The sequence below is a fragment of the Oncorhynchus mykiss genome, chromosome 9 (assembly GCF_057628025.1).
Source record: "Oncorhynchus mykiss isolate SJ-2025 chromosome 9, ASM5762802v1, whole genome shotgun sequence".
NCBI lineage: Eukaryota > Metazoa > Chordata > Actinopteri > Salmoniformes > Salmonidae > Oncorhynchus > Oncorhynchus mykiss.
The window spans coordinates 47,045,082-47,061,531 of NC_143030.1; the positions used below are offsets into that span (position 1 = coordinate 47,045,082).

At 42.6% G+C, this 16,450-nt stretch overlaps 1 pseudogene; it reads left to right on the forward strand.

Moving 5' to 3' along the window:
* Positions 1–15,829, forward strand: part of LOC149981231 (rho guanine nucleotide exchange factor 10-like protein) — a 28,611-nt pseudogene extending 12,782 nt beyond the window's left edge.
* The last annotated feature ends 621 nt before the right edge of the window (positions 15,830–16,450 follow it).

Below are 16,450 nucleotides of genomic sequence, written 5' to 3' on the forward strand. Positions count from 1 at the left end.
GGAAACGGAGGGCCAAACACGCCCCCATTCACATTGACAGGGCTGTAGTGGACCTTCAAGTTCCTCTGTGTCCACATTGCTAAGGACCTATCTCGATCCAAACATACCAACACAGTCCTGAAGATGGTACAACAATGCCTCTTCCCCCTCAAGAGGCTGAAAATATTTGGCATGGGCTCTCAGATCCACAAAAGGTTATACAGCTGTACCATTGAGAGCATCTTGACTGGCTACATCACCACTTGGTACGGCAACTGCTTGACATTCGACCGCAAGACGCTGCAGAGGTTAGTGCATATAACCCAGTACATCACTGGGGCCGAACTCCCTGCCATCCAGGACCTCTATACCAGCCGGTGTCAGAGGAAGTCAAAAATGTACTGTTCTCTCTACTACTGCAAGGCAAGTGGTACCGGAGCGCCAAGTCTGCGATCAAAAGGCTTCTACTCCCAAACCGTAAGACTACTAAATAGCTAACTAAATAGCTATCAGGACTATCTGCATTGACCCTTTTTGCACTAACTCTTTTTGACTCTATGCACACCCACTGGACTCTACCCACACTACACACTCACACATAATTACACTGACACGCCAACACATACACACACACACGCACACACACACACACACACACTCACTCACACATAAAACGTACACACAGGCACACATTCGCCACACACACACACACTTTCACACTCATCATACACGCTGCTGCTACTGTCTATTATCTATCCTTTTGCCTAGTCACTTTACCCCTACCTATATGTACATATGTACCTCAATTTCCTTGTATCCCTGAACATCGACTCAGTACTGTTAACCCATGTATGTAGCCAAGCTAGCGTTACTCATTGTGTATTTATTCCTTGTGTTACTATGTGTGTGTGCGTGGGTGGTTGGTCTTTGGGACCTCCCTTTGTTAGGTGGGTAGCAGATGGCAGGGCAGCTTGGAGTGGGTGGCATGGACTGGCACATTCTTAGTCTACTGCCAAGCTGTGGCTAGTCTATTCCTGTGTGGTTTGATATTGGAATATTGGTGCCCTTTACAACTACAGCCAGTCATTTAAATGCCAAATAGGCAGTTAGTGCTTTTTTTCATGTTTCTGATGGAAACTCATTCTCTACTAAAGCAATCCAAGGTCCAGCATTAGCAACATGATCCACTAGCTCATAGCCCTAGAATGCAGGGTCAGGGCTAGGTCAGGGAGACCTGGAGTATAGTCTGGATGTTCACAAAGTCCCTCTTCATTCCCATCTGCACCATTCTTGCTTGTGATTGTCTGTTTATGTCTGTTTGCAGACACGTGTGAGCCTGTATGCCTATATGTCAATGCATTTATTTTATTGTCCCTCGGATCTGGACGGACGGTCAGTTTAATGGTTTTCCAACAGCGCCAGTCCCCTCAGCAAGATCTCCTGGGTGAATCTTTAACAGTATAGCTAGCCTACGAGCTTAGCTAGCCCACTCCTAATACAGACCTAAAACATATTTAAGCTTTGTCGCATATTGGTCATCGTATATGTTTTGCCCACTGATGGATGTTGTAGAGATGTACAGCTAAACGTATCTTTTTTGACCAAGGGGAAGAGAACACGCCGGGCTGGGTATGTGCGGAGGATGATGTGAAGACTAGACCTCCATTCTGGTGTCCCTTTCTAGCCTGACTACTCCCCATCTTTTCCCCCAAAACTCAAGACCTAGAGTTAAGCAGCTATAGCTGTGAGGAAGCTCAGTGGTGGAGTGGACATATTTTGACAGCAAAGTTATGCCATTTAAGAGAGTAGGAAAGCGATCATAGACAACGGAAAGATATGTTTTATGGTTTTATGAAGAAAACAGATGACACTGTAATAAAGTAAAGTGAGAAATTAAGTTTGAGTTCCTCTGAAAGTATCTGGTACATTGGTGGATATGCGCTTGAACAGAGAGCAGAAAAAAATAGAATAATTGGCAATTAGAGTAGTGTGACTGGGATTCCTTTGTGTGTCGCAGGCTATGATTAGCAGGTTACATCTCGTTCAGTCAGTGTCGATATCTCTAACATTTCCTGGCAGCTGAGCTGGACAAGTCAGCCAAATTGACTGATAAGATTGTGGAAGCTGTTTGATAAAGAAAATGGAATCCTTCACTCACATGAGGAGAATAGCAGTCCTTGCTCATCTAAGAGACCACTAAATTACCAGAGGAAAATGTTTTACTTGGCCATTTCCTGTAATTTAGCAAACGCTCTTATTCAGAGAAACTTGCAGCCGCAAATGGAATGGCATTAAACACCTGGAAACCATGTGTATGATGTATTTGATACCATTCCACTAATTCCACTCCAGTCATTACCACGAGCACATTCTTCCCAATTAAGGTGCCACCAACCTCCTGAAATACAGTATATATATATATATATATATATATAAACAACACCCTTTGTTATTTCTTGCATTTTATATACAGTGCCTATATACAGTATTCGGCCCCCTTGAACTTTGTGACCTTTTGCCACATTTCAGGCTTCAAACATAAAGATATAAAACTGTATTTTTTTGTGAAGAATCAACAACAAGTGGGACACAATCATGAAGTGGAACGACATTTATTGGACATTTCAAACTTTTTTAACAAATCAAAAACTGAAAAATTGGGCGTGCAAAATTATTCAGCCCCCTTAAGTTAATACTTTGTAGCGCCACCTTTTGCTGCGATTGCAGCTTTAAGTCGCTTGGGGTATGTCTATCAGTTTTGCACATCGAGAGACTGACATTTTTTCCCATTCCTCCTTGCAAAACAGCTCGAGCTCAGTGAGGTTGGATGGAGAGCATTTGTGAACAGCAGTTTTCAGTTCTTTCCACAGATTCTCGATTGGATTCAGGTCTGGACTTTGACTTGACCATTCTAACACCTGGATATGTTTATTTTTGAACCATTCCATTGTAGATTTTGCTTTATGCTTTGGATCATTGTCTTGTTGGAAGACAAATCTCCGTCCAAGTCTCAGGTCTTTTGCAGACTCCATCAGGTTTTCTTCCACAATGGTCCTGTATTTGGCTCCATCCATCTTCCCATCAATTTTAACCATCTTCCCTGTCCCTGCTGAAGAAAAGCAGGCCCAAACCATGATGCTGCCACCACCATGTTTGACAGTGGGGATGGTGTGTTCAGCTGTGTTGCTTTTACGCCAAACATAACGTTTTGCATTGTTGCCAAAAAGTTCAATTTTGGTTTCATCTGACCAGAGCACCTTCTTCCACATGTTTGGTGTGTCTCCCAGGTGGCTTGTGGCAAACTTTAAACGACACTTTTTATGGATATCTTTAAGAAATGGCTTTCTTCTTGCCACTCTTCCATAAAGGCCAGATTTGTGCAATATACGACTGATTGTTGTCCTATGGACAGAGTCTCCCACCTCAGCTGTAGATCTCTGCAGTTCATCCAGAGTGATCATGGGCCTCTTGGCTGCATCTCTGATCAGTCTTCTCCTTGTATGAGCTGAAAGTTTAGAGGGACGGCCAGGTCTTGGTAGATTTGCAGTGGTCTGATACTCCTTCCATTTCAATATTATCACTTGCACAGTGCTCCCTGGGATGTTTAAAGCTTGGGAAATCTTTTTGTATCCAAATCCGGCTTTAAACTTCTTCACAACAGTATCTCGGACCTGCCTGGTGTGTTCCTTGTTCTTCATGATGCTCTCTGCGCTTTTAACGGACCTCTGAGACTATCACAGTGCAGGTGCATTTATACGGAGACTTGATTACACACAGGTGGATTGTATTTATCATCATTAGTCATTTAGGTCAACATTGGATCATTCAGAGATCCTCACTGAACTTCTGGAGAGAGTTTGCTGCACTGAAAGTAAAGGGGCTGAATAATTTTGCACGCCCAATTTTTCAGTTTTTGATTTGTTAAAAAAGTTTGAAATATCCAATAAATGTCGTTCCACTTCATGATTGTGTCCCACTTGTTGTTGATTCTTCACAAAAAAATACAGTTTTATATCTTTATGTTTGAAGCCTGAAATGTGGCAAAAGGTCGCAAAGTTCAAGGGGGCCGAATACTTTCGCAAGGCACTGTATATATAACACTGCATTCAGAAAGTATTCAAACCCCTTGACTTTTTCCACATTTTGTTACGTTACAGCCTTATTCTAAAATTACTTAAATTGTATTTTTCCCTCATCAATCTACACACAATACCCCATAATGACAAAGCAAAAACAGTTTTTTCGAAATCTTTTGAAATGTATTACAAATAAAAACCTCACATTTACATAAGTATTCAGACCCTATACTGAGTACTTTGTTTAAGCACCTTTGACAACATTACAGACTCAATTATTCTTGGGTATGACATTACAAGCTTGGCACACCTGTATTTGGGGAGTTTCTCCCATTCTTCTCTGCAGATCCTCTCAAGCTCTGTCAGGTTGGATGGGGAGTGTCGCTGCACAGCTATTTTTAGGTCTCAAAGATTTTAGATTGGGTTCAAGTCCGGGCTCTGGCTGGGCCACTCAAGGACATTCAGAAACATGTCCCAAAGCCACTCCTGCATTGTCTTGGCTGTGTGCTTGGGGTCATTGTCCTGTTGGAAGGTGAACCTTCACCCAAGTCTGAAGTCCTGAGCGCTCTGGAGCAGGATTTCATCAAGGAACGCTAATTTGCTACGTTCATCTTTCCCTCAATCTGACTAGTCTCCCAGTCTGCCATTCCATGCTTCACTGTAGGGATGGTGCCAGGTTTCCTCCAGAAGTGACGCTTGGCATTCAGGCCAAAGGGTTCAATCTTGGTTTCATCAGACCAGAGAATCTTGTTTATCATGGCCTGAGAGTCCTTTAGGTGCCTTTTGCCAAACTCCAAGCGAACTTTGTGCCTTTTACTGATGTGCCTTTTACTGAGGAGTGGCTTCCGTCTGGCCACTACCACAAAGACCTGATTGGTAGAGTGCTGCAGAGATGGTTGTACTTCTGGAAGGTTCTCCCATCTCCACAGAGGAACTCTGGATCTCTGTCAGAGTGACCATAGGGTTGTTGGTCACCGCCCTGGACAAGGCCCTTCTCCCCTTATTGCTCAGTTTGACCAGGTGGCCAGCTCTAGGAAGAGCCTTCTTCCATTTAAGAATGATGGAGGCCACTGTATTCTTCGATGCTCCAGAAATGTTATGGTACACATCCCCAGATCTGTGCCCCAACACAATCCTGTCTCGGAGCTCTAGGGACAATTCCTTCCACCTCATGGCTTGGTTTCTGCTCTGACCTGTACTGTCAACTATGGGACTTCATATAGACAGCCTTTTCAAAATCATGTCCAATCAACTGAATTTACAACAGGTGGACTGCAATCAAGTTGTAGAAACATCTCAAGGATGATCAATGGAAACAGGATGCACCTGAGCTGAATTTCGAGTCTCATAGCAAAGGCTCTGACTACTTATGTAAATAAGGTATTTCTGTTTTTATTTTTAAGAAATTTGCACAAAAAAAAAATCTAAAAAAACTTGTTTTTGCTTTGTCACAATGGTGTATTGTGTGTTGATTGATGATTTTTATTTTATTTTATTTTTCAGAATAAGGCTGTAAAGTAACACATTGTGGAAAAAGTCAAGGGGTCTGAATACTTTCCAAATGCACTGTATATGAATTTATGTATATATATATATTTGTATAAAATAAAAAAATCCCTTACGTTGAGGACTTTTTACAAATCCAATCAGTTTCCCATGTTGGAAACAACATTGTGTCAACCAGTTTTTGCCCAGTGGGTTTATTATAATTCAACATTTGTTGAGTTGAGTTCATTTATAACATCATTGGTATAATGATATGCGACCTTGGTCTTACCTACATATATCCCCGAGGGGCAAAAAATAGCACTATAACCTAAAGCAGTATTTCAAGCTGTTACAAAATAGCTCTTTACCGAGATAAAGGCAGGTATGTTAAGATGAAAGATATTATGTGCTCTTCCAGTTATTATGCCGCGCTAACACATAGTTTGCCTGGCAGGGTTAAAGTAACAAAGGATGTTGAAGAGGATATCAAATATGCATTGTTGGCTCTGTGAATGTGCAAAACTAACTCATTATAATAGAATAATGCAGTTAAGATGAAAGGAAACCTTCTGTAAAGTGAAAGTAAGCCTGTGTGTGTGCCCTCATGCATTCATGCATGCTTACGTGTGTCCTGTAGAGGATATGGGATGCTATCATTATTCTCTCTCATTGTTTGAGCAAAGTGAAATCCCCCACAGCCTCGGAAGTCCCACAAAATGAATGACATGGCTTGTTTTAATCTGGAGTCATGTCATTTGTCAGATGTAGTGATAATCTGTGTTGCCCCCCCCCCTTTCAACACATATACTGCCGATACCGTATCAACACACTCTCTCTCAGTTTCCCCTCTTTCACAGTCTCTGTGTCTAGGGATAGAGGAGAGATCAAAGGGTAAGCACCTTATTTCTGGTGACTCGGCTGAGGCCATTGAGTCCTGACGATAATCCATAAAGCGAGGCAAATGCTGGATGGTATTCAAATGAATCTTTCCAAATGGAGATTGAAAGACTGATGGCCCATGTCCCACAAATATTCCTGCATACATTACAAGTAAACAGTAAATCACAGACCAGCCTGCGTCCAAAATGTCACCGTATTCCCGTATAGTGCGCTGGCTCTGGTCAAATGTAGTGCACTGTATTGGGAATAGGATGCTATTCTGGATGCATCCCAGTGTTCTTTCCATCTCCCTCCGCTCCTCCGACCTCTTACATACTGGACACCACTATTCCCTTCATCTTAACTATTTGAAATTCAGATGCCTCCGTCTCTGAAAGGAGAAATTGTGTGCGATGGATGGCAAGCTCAAAGGAAAATACATTTGCACAATTTGTATGGAAATGCAGAAGCAGTGGCAGAGGCCAGTTACCTGGAGACTGCGAACCTCTGCAGGGTGCTTGGAGATGATGAACTTGTCCCTGTGTTTGATCTACAATGTTCCAATTTTCATCCATATGTAGCTTAGTAATGTGACCAAACTCTTTATATGTCTTCATTCTGACTGATACCCAGAGTGTGTGAGTGTGTGTAATCATATTGCAGCTCAACCCCACTATGTCTGTTTTGTTATCCCTGTTCGTCTAATACCATCGGGCCTCGTCCCATCAAACCTCATCGGAAATCTCATTTGTCTTTATCTGCAAATATAAATGCATGTTTCAATACGAGTATTCAACAAAACAATCTGCCACCCAGAGTGTAGGTTCGTTCCACGAAATTAGTCCCTTTTGCATCCCTTTGATAAAAATTGTGCAGCAATATTAGATTTTTTAAAAGCCTGTTATATTAAATAAAGTGCCCTTTTAATATAGACCACATGGAAAAAGTCAATAAATCTGCTAAAGTGCTAAAAATCCAACATTTTGACATGTCCCCCTGTGTGCTCTCTATGACCTTTCGGAAAACCTTAACCCACGTAGCCCTTTCCTGCAGTCAACTGACCTACTGGCCTCATGGTTGGAATGTTATTAATATTTTTCACGATTAGCATTTTTTTTTTTTTTTACCCCGAAAGTCTAGTGTTTCTACGTCAAACAGTTTTGTTATATTTCAGTCTTCTGTGATGTAATATTGGGATGCAAACTCAACATCCATATCTGACATGGTACAGGTGTCTTCTTTTTTTTTAAGCCCATAACCATGTGTAGACAATTTTGTTTCAAAGTAGATTCATCCGAGACTACCAAGAAACACTCTGTGTGACCCTGATTTAGCCCACTGCAGTAGACGGTTAACCGCAACATTAAGTTTTCACCATTATTGTAAAGCCCTAGTTATTTTGTTGGTCTGACAAAGTCATTTCAGAAGATCATTATTTATTTCATGTGATTAGTGATTCATTTTAAGGTAAAAAAACAACAACAACTGTCCCTTGTTTTAAGGTCAACCCTGTAACATGAACTGAACTCGTTTTATAATGGTGAAAGTAAAATATAAAATCGTTTTTACAAAAGAAACATTGAACATCTAATAGTCAAATCATAGTGTAAAAGCAGGTGAGTTGGTTCTACTCTTTTTGGCCATTTTCTGTTTTGTGGAAAACTGAGTGGGTCGAGCATAACGTGCTTCTGGTTTTTGTATCTACGTGGTAGTTAATTGCATTCACCTGGTGTGACAGGTCTGAATTAGTCCCTGATAAGAAGGAGAGGATGAAAACTAGAAGTGTTTTGGCCCTCCAGGACAGGAATTGGGCAGACCTGCCATAGATGGACAGGCTAGAAATGTTTTAACAATTCAAAAGTTTTGTGAAGCTTGCATTCAATTGCCCCTCCCTGTTGCATACGACAAGCTTCCATTCCCCCTGTCACACGGGGATTGATGGCTGATTTAAGATGAAATCGTTAACCCTGTTATTTTATTTGGCACTTAATAGGCACTTAATATAGTATTTTTTATTTTACCTCCTGAGATGGGAAACCATGTTTTTTTTATTATGTTGAACATGTGCTCCTCCTGACAGAATGTTAAAATTACACTAAGTTACAAGTTACACTACTTATTTTTTGAATCGACCCTGTAATCTCAGCACCCAGAACCAAATCTCATTTGAATTCTAATGGTAAAGGTCCAATGCAGTCATTTTTATCTCAATATCAAATCATTTCTGGGTAACAATTAAGTACCTTGCTGAGATTGTTTTTTACTAAAATTGTCTTCTTAGCAAAGAGCAATCTCTCTGGTCTAAGTGGGGAGGGGAAAACGGAAAACTAGCTGTTATTGGCAGAGATGTTTGGAACTCTCTTTCCTATTGGTCTATTAACTCATTCACCAGGCAGGCCAAAACTCCATCCCATCAAAACATGCAGAAATTTCAGGCAGTCTTTTCAAACAACTCTTACACTAAATGGGCAGTATCATAACTTAAACAATTTCACAGTATTATGCCAACCTCACAGTGTGGAAATGTATATAAAACCCAGGGAAATCATGTTTTTGACTGTACTGGGTCTTTAAGGATGTTGTGAGAAACAAACATTGTGCTTTATTCTGTCCCGTTCAAAACAATTTGGAACTCTGAACTGGGAACTCGGAAATCGACTTCCAACTTCAGTGCGTTCAAGACAACTGGGAACTCACAAAAAAACTAGATCTGACTGGGAAAAATCATTTTGAATGGACATCCAACTGGAAAATTCCATGTCGGAAACATGTGAATTTTTCTAGAGCTCTGACTTTCCAAACTGAAGATCACTGATGTCATTATATGACCTCGTTTTTTTCCAGAGTTCCTAGTTTTCACCAAAGCACCGTTCCTGTGTGAGATGAGTATTATTTTTTACTTGTCCTGGAATATGGAATTGGTAACCATTTTGGATTGAGTAGAGCATTGGATGCACACTCAAACTACTCTCAAATAATCTATGTCCTCTGAATTTGAAGTCAAGCGGGATGTTGCAGAGACGTTCTAATAATGTCAAAGGAAAACCATTTCCTCAGGTCATTATTCAACATCCGTATTGAGGCAAAGGAACTTTCTGGTAACCAACAAAATAAAAAATGAAAATGTAGCTGTAATATGCAAAATATTGCCTATAATGTAGAATACCGCCTTTATCCATATAACCAGAGACACTTAATACGCATTTCCAATCCTCTTTGCTATAACTGAGTAGTGATTACAGTAGGTCTGTGGGTAAAACTGAGCATTTGTTGTGTTGTCTGCAGCTGAAGACGGCCCTTCACCACCCGGTCCGTTGTGCCCTGCTGGGCTTCTCTGCAGCCAGCACATCTCTACCGCAGGGCTATCTCTGGGTAAACACTGCAAACTGTACATAGATTCCAGGACTGAACTGAGCTGCGGAGAGGAGGAGGTTAGGTTAGTGGTAGGAAGTGTAATGAAGGTGGTTCAATGAGCTATGTTGGTTCATGTGATAAAGTAAACTAGGCCTTAGCTTTAGCTCTTTAGCTCAGAGGGTCTAGCGTCACGAATAAGACCTGTGATCAATCGCTGGTCGGCCCATTAACAGCCTCTATCTGTAATGACCAGGTGGCCAGTGGAGGTGACCGCAACCACGGTCAAGTGGAAATCTTCTGAACCGGTCCACGCCACACACGGTCAAGCCCATCCAGCTGGGGTTGCCAGTCCTGTTTCTGGACCACATGATGGAGCCCCTGTCCCACCCAAGAGGAGAGGATTCAGACGCTGCTGCAAAGAACACAGCCAGCTCTGGCAACACCATCTGTGTAGGCCTACAGGATGGTAAGTGAGTCATCATGTACACTGTAGTACAAACAAAAATGGCAGTATTTTTTATGCTGCACCTTATGCATTTGTTTATCCACTATTCCCCATCAAGGAACCAACAAATCAGAAAAAAAGTGTCAAACTTAACATTAAGCATTCAGCTCATTGTGGCATGTATTGTCACACACAACTCTATCAGTAGAATTCATGTTTGCTCATGTTATTGTCATGTACCTAATATTTAAATGCCTTTGAGGTCACCCTATTTCTCATTAACTCCATTTCCCAGGATCCATGTGTATTTTAGTGTGGAAACGGCCACCCAGTGCCTTCTGACCTTCTCCCACCAGGACAGTTGTCCAGTTCTGTGCCTGAAACACTGCCTCTTTCCTGTTCGCTGGGCTGGGGAATGGAAAAGTTGCCGTTTACGCTCAGAAGAGTGGAGGTGAGACGGCGAACCAACTGTATAATCATACAGTCATATCTTACATCACAGCTATTTTCTCGTATAATCAAGTTAATAAAAATGAACAGGATAGGTCTATTGCAATGAGCATTGGCCAGCATACTAACACAAGGTAATCTCTCTATATAACAAATTCTTATTTACAATGACGCCCTAGCAGAAGGCAAAAGGCGTGACGGGCTGGGATCATTTTTTTGTTTTGTTTTTTAAATATAGGACAAAACACACATCACAACAAGACAGACAGCACAACACTACATAAAGAATAAAGAGAGACCTAAGACAACGACATAGCATTGTAGCAACACAACATGACAACAACATGGTAGCAGCACAAAACATGGTACAAATATTATTGGGCACAGACAACAGTACAAAGGGCAAGAAGGTAGAGACAACAATACATCACGTGAAGCAGCCCCAACTGTCAGTAAGAGTGTCCATGATTGAGTCTTTGAATGAAGAGATGGAGATAAAGCGGTCCAGTTTGAGTGTTTTTTGCAGCTCGTTCCAGTCGCTAGCTGCGGCGAAAACCATCAATTTCCACGATTTAGCACTCCCTAAAGCAGATGTGACTGTGGGCAGTGGCCCCATCCGCACCCTCCTAATCCTGGAGAACACTTTGTGAGCCAGTTGTGCCAACTTCGTCACCGTCATCCAGGGCTCCAGCTTCCACCTCCAGGTGGGCAAAACACATCCTTCTATACACCCTCATTTACACAGGGCTGAAGGAAAGGGAAGGAGAGGGAGGGAAGGATAGGAAAAGAATAGAGACTTTGGCCTTTTCTCAATTAGATTTGCTAAATTCCTTCGTCCTCTCTCCTCTGTCCTCTCACCTCCTTTTGAAGAAGGTCAAAGGTAATCAAGGAGAGGCGGCAAGGAGAGTGAACGTGGACGAAAATGCGCTTGAATGAAATGAGAAGCTTCTTCTCCACTCGCGTCATCAGGCATATTACGTTTACAGGGGTGGATCCCAAAATAAATGTGTAAAGTGATGAAAACGAATTAGGTTAGTTGTGCAAGACATTTCATAGATAAAAGGACAAGTAATATATATATTTTTTTTTGTGGAGGACCATCTTTCGTTTGCCTACTAACGAATTGACACACTCCTCGACCACTTATCGGTTTCTGGATCACAGAGGACGGAGAAGAGAGGATGGAGGACATACTTTTGCCCAAATGAGAAAAGGTCTATATGACCCTGGAAAGGATAGGTTTTAATACTGTATGATACTGTAGCTAGTATGAAGAGGACACATGCATTGCAACCACACACAACCGCTCCTCTCCGTCTCTCAATCAGAACACCTCTCTTTCTCAAGCACTCACTCTGTCTTACTCATTCACCCCCCCCCCCCCCCCCCCTCTCTGAGGTTCGAGGCGTACCTAGAGCACCTACATGAGATCACCAGCACGAGATCAACACAATCCATATTCCTCAGCCCAGGCAAGTACAGTATAGAAGGTCACAGGTCACCGACTGCTTTTTTCACTTACATTATTCACTTACATTATTCAAATCAACCCCCTAGACACTTGTGTAGGTCTAAAATAATTGTATACAGGTATGAACAATCTGGTAATAGGTTCACATTGCCCTATGTAAGGCTACGTGTATTTCTTCCCCCCTATTAATCATATGTATTCATAGAGGCTAAGGTTGGATATGGGAGTGGGAAGCTGCAATGTTGACATGAACAGAAGGAAGTGACAGAATGGTGGTTGTGTTTCTCTTCCAGGTCAGCAGGGCAGCGTCCGGGTCACTAGCCTACTCATCTGCCAGGGGCTGCTGTGGGTGGGCACCGCCCAGGGCATCATTGTCACCCTGCCTGTGCCCAAACTGGAGGACATCCCCAAAAGTCAAATTAAATCTGGCATCCGGTGGCATCGAGGTCCTCCTGTTGCGTTGGTGTGACTGGCTGTATTGAGTTATAACTTTCTAATAAAACCAATCAATCAACCAAATCACATTTTATTGGTCACATACACATGTTTAGCAGATGTTATTGCGGGTGTAGCGAAATGCTTGTGCTTCTAGTTCTGACAGTGCAGCAACAAGTAATATCTAATAATTTCACAACATATACCAAATACACACAAATCCAAGTAAAGGAATGGAATTAAGAATATATAAATATAGGAACGAGCAATGTCAGAGTGGCATAGACTAAGATACAGTAGAATAGTATAGAATACAGCATATACATATGAGATGAGCAATGGAACAAATGTAAACATTATTAAAGTGGCATTATTAAAGTGACAAGTGTTCCATTTGTTAAAGTGGCCAATGATTTCAAGTCTGTGTATTTAGGCGGCAGCCTCTCTGTGCTAGTGATGGCTATTTAGCAGTCTGGTGGCTTTGAGATAGAAGCTGTTTTTCAGTCTCTCGGTTCCAGCTTTGATGCACCTGTAATGACTTCGCCTTTTGGATGATAGCGGGGTGAACAGGCAGTGCCTCGGGTGGTTGTTGTCCTTGATGATCTTTTAGGCCTTCCTGTGACATCGGGTGCTGTAGGTGTCCTGGAGGGCAGGTAGTTTTCCCCCGGTGATGCATTGCGCGGTTGCACCATCCTCTGGAGAACCTTGCGGTTGTGGGCGGTGCAGTTGCCGTACCAGGGGGTGAACAGCCCGACAGGATGCTCTCAATTGTGGGTGACAGGTAAGATGGAGGTGATATGATCCTTGATCCTTGACTAGTCTCTCAAAGCACTTCATGATGACAGAGGTGAGTGCAACGGGACAATAGTCATTTAGTTCAGTTACCTTTGCATTCTTATGTACATGAACAAAGGTGGCCATCTTGAAGCATGTGGGGACAACAGACTGGGAGAGGGAGAGATAGAATATGTCCGTAAGCACTCCTGCCAGCTGGTCTGCGCATGCTCTGAGGACACGGCTAGGGATGCCGTCTGAGCCGGTAGCCTTGCGAGGGTTAACATGTTTAAATGTCTTACTCACATCGGCCACGGAGAAGGAGAGCGGGCCACGATGGCACTGTGTTATCCTCAAAGCGGGCAAAGAACGTATTAAGCTTGTCCGGAAGCAAGGTGTCGGTGTCCGTAACGTGGCTGGTTTTCCTTTTGCAGTCCATGATTGTCTGTAGACCCTGCCACATACGTCTCATGTCTGAGCCATTGCAGTGTGACATTTTGTCTCTATACTGATGTTTTGCCTGTTTGATTGCCTTACGGAGGGAATGACTACTCTGTACTCTTCCATATTCCCAGTCACCTATCCATGTTTAAATGCGGTGGTTCGCGCTTTCAGTTTTGCACGAATGCTGCCATCTATCCACGGTTTCTGGTTAGGGTAGGTTTTATTAGTCACAGTGGGTACAACAGTGGGTACAATTTCCTATACACTTCCTGATAAACTAAGTTACTGTTTCAGTGAATTTGTCAATATTATTCTCTGAAGCTATCCGGAACATATCCCAGTCCGCGTGATTAAAACAATTTTGAGCGTGGATTCCGATTGGTCAGACCAGCGTTGAATAGTTCTTAGCACGGGTACTTCCTGTTTGAGTTTCTGCCTATAGGAAGGGAGGAGCAAAATAGAGTCGTGGTCAGATTTGCTGAAAGGAGGGCGGTGGAGGGCCTTGTATTTATCCCGGATAAAGTTGGAGTAACAGTGGTCTAGTGTTTTAGCAGAGTACTACAGTCGATATATTGATAGAATTTAGGCAGTCTTTTCCTCAAATTTGATTCGTTAAAATCCCCAGCTACAATAACTGAAGCCTCAGGATAAATGGTTTCCATGTTGGAATAAAGTCCAGTAAAGTTCCTTGAGGGCCGTCGTGGTATCGGCTTGAGGGGGATGTACACGGCCGTGACTATAATCAAAGTAAATTCCCTTGGGAGATAATATGGTCTGCATTTGATTGTGAGGTGTCCTAGATCGGGTGAACAAATGGACTTGAGTTTCTGTATGTTATCACAATTACACCATGAGTCGTTAATCATGAAACATACACACCCACCCTTCTTCTTCCCGGAGAGATGTTTATTCCTGTTGTCTCGATGAACAGAGAATCCAGATGGCTGGACTGACTCCGACAGTATATCCAGAGAGACATGTTTCCGTGAAACAGAGTATGTTACAATCCCTGATGTCTCTGGAAAGAAACCCTTGCCCTGATCTCATCAACTTTGTTATCCAGGGACTGAACATTAGCGAGTAATATACTCGGAAGCGGTGGGTGGTGTGCGCACCTCCTAAGTCGGCGTTGTTTTGGGTCGGCCTCTGGAATCAGTTCAATTGCCCTGGGTGGTGCGAACAAAGGATCCGCTTTGGGAAAGTCGTATTCCTGGTTGCAATGCTGGTAGTGCTGGGGAGTTACTGCCACTCTGATATCCAATAGTTCTTCCCCAGCTGTATGTAATAAGACATGTCATTTTCTGGGCTAACAATGAAAGAAATAATACATTAAAAAAAACATCTGCAAAGTTTCCTAAGAACTATAAGCGAGGCAGCCCTCTCTGTCGGCGCCATCTTGACTGTGTCCAACCAACCAACCCACCCACCAATCAACCAATCAACCTGTGTTTTCTAACCGAGGCCTTGTGTGCTGTTTGTCCCACAGGTAAAGGGATGACGTCTCTAAACACTCACTGTGGCCACCTCCAGCACCCTGTCCCCAGACATGCTCAACCGGACTGCTCCTCCCCCCAGGAGCGGGAAAGTCAGGGTGACCTCGGCTGCCACAGGGGGTCCCGTAGGCTTAGGGAGTGGACTGCAGCAGCCAATGGGGTCCCAGATGAAAGTACGCTCATGGTTTGGCAATTCCCACTAGCAGTGAGCCCATGAGGAGAAAAAGTCTGATTGGATGTTGTGAGAGCTGGCTCCTCCCACTCACCTGATGTGTTGCGTGCTCTAGTAAGAAGAGACACTATTAAGCAAAATATTTCAGGATGGTAGACTAGACTATTTCAGGAAGGGCTATACACTATGGTACATTCCTCTACTACCTTGGTGGTTGGAAATCTGGATGGAGTCTAGTGGTGTGCTGCTGCTTCAAACTGTCTGACATGTTTCAGGCCCTGGGGCAATGTTATAGTCCCATCTGAGGGAACTCTAAACTCTTAACATGCCCTCTTCCAACCAGATGCTGCTTCAGTCTGGCAGATCTAGACCAAGGGATCTTGTCAAATGTGATTTGAGGAGGCTCACCCAATATGACTTTGCATACATTTTATGCGTGTTCTTAGAAAAAGGGTAATTGGCAATTAATTGAAAAGTGACAGTTATGAACATAAGATTGGATTTGCTTGTTGTCTTTCTATTTCACTCATTTTGCCAGTGGATCATGTGTTTTGCTAACACAGAACATGACAGCTAGTATTGTATAGGCAGGGTGTATGGAGGCATGTGTATAAATGACTTATAAAACATTTACAACCCCTTAACTAAATCATTGTGATTCTTGCTAGTCTTAAACAAATCTATTTTGAAAAAAAGTATATACCTCACACACACATGTATGGGCTTAAAAAAAGAAGACACCTGTACCATGTCAGATATAGAGTTGACATGTTCAGGCAGCGTTTGGCGGTCGACGTCACCGGCTTTCTAGCTACTGCCGATCCCCTTTTCATTTTCCATTTGTTTTGTCTTTGTTTCACACACCTGTTGTCAATCCCACAATCACTTGTTCATTATTTAACCCTCTGTTCCCCACATGTTTTTTTTGAGTGATTGTTTATTTGTAATTTCGGTCCATCTGTGTGTGCTCAAGATGTTACTTTGTATATT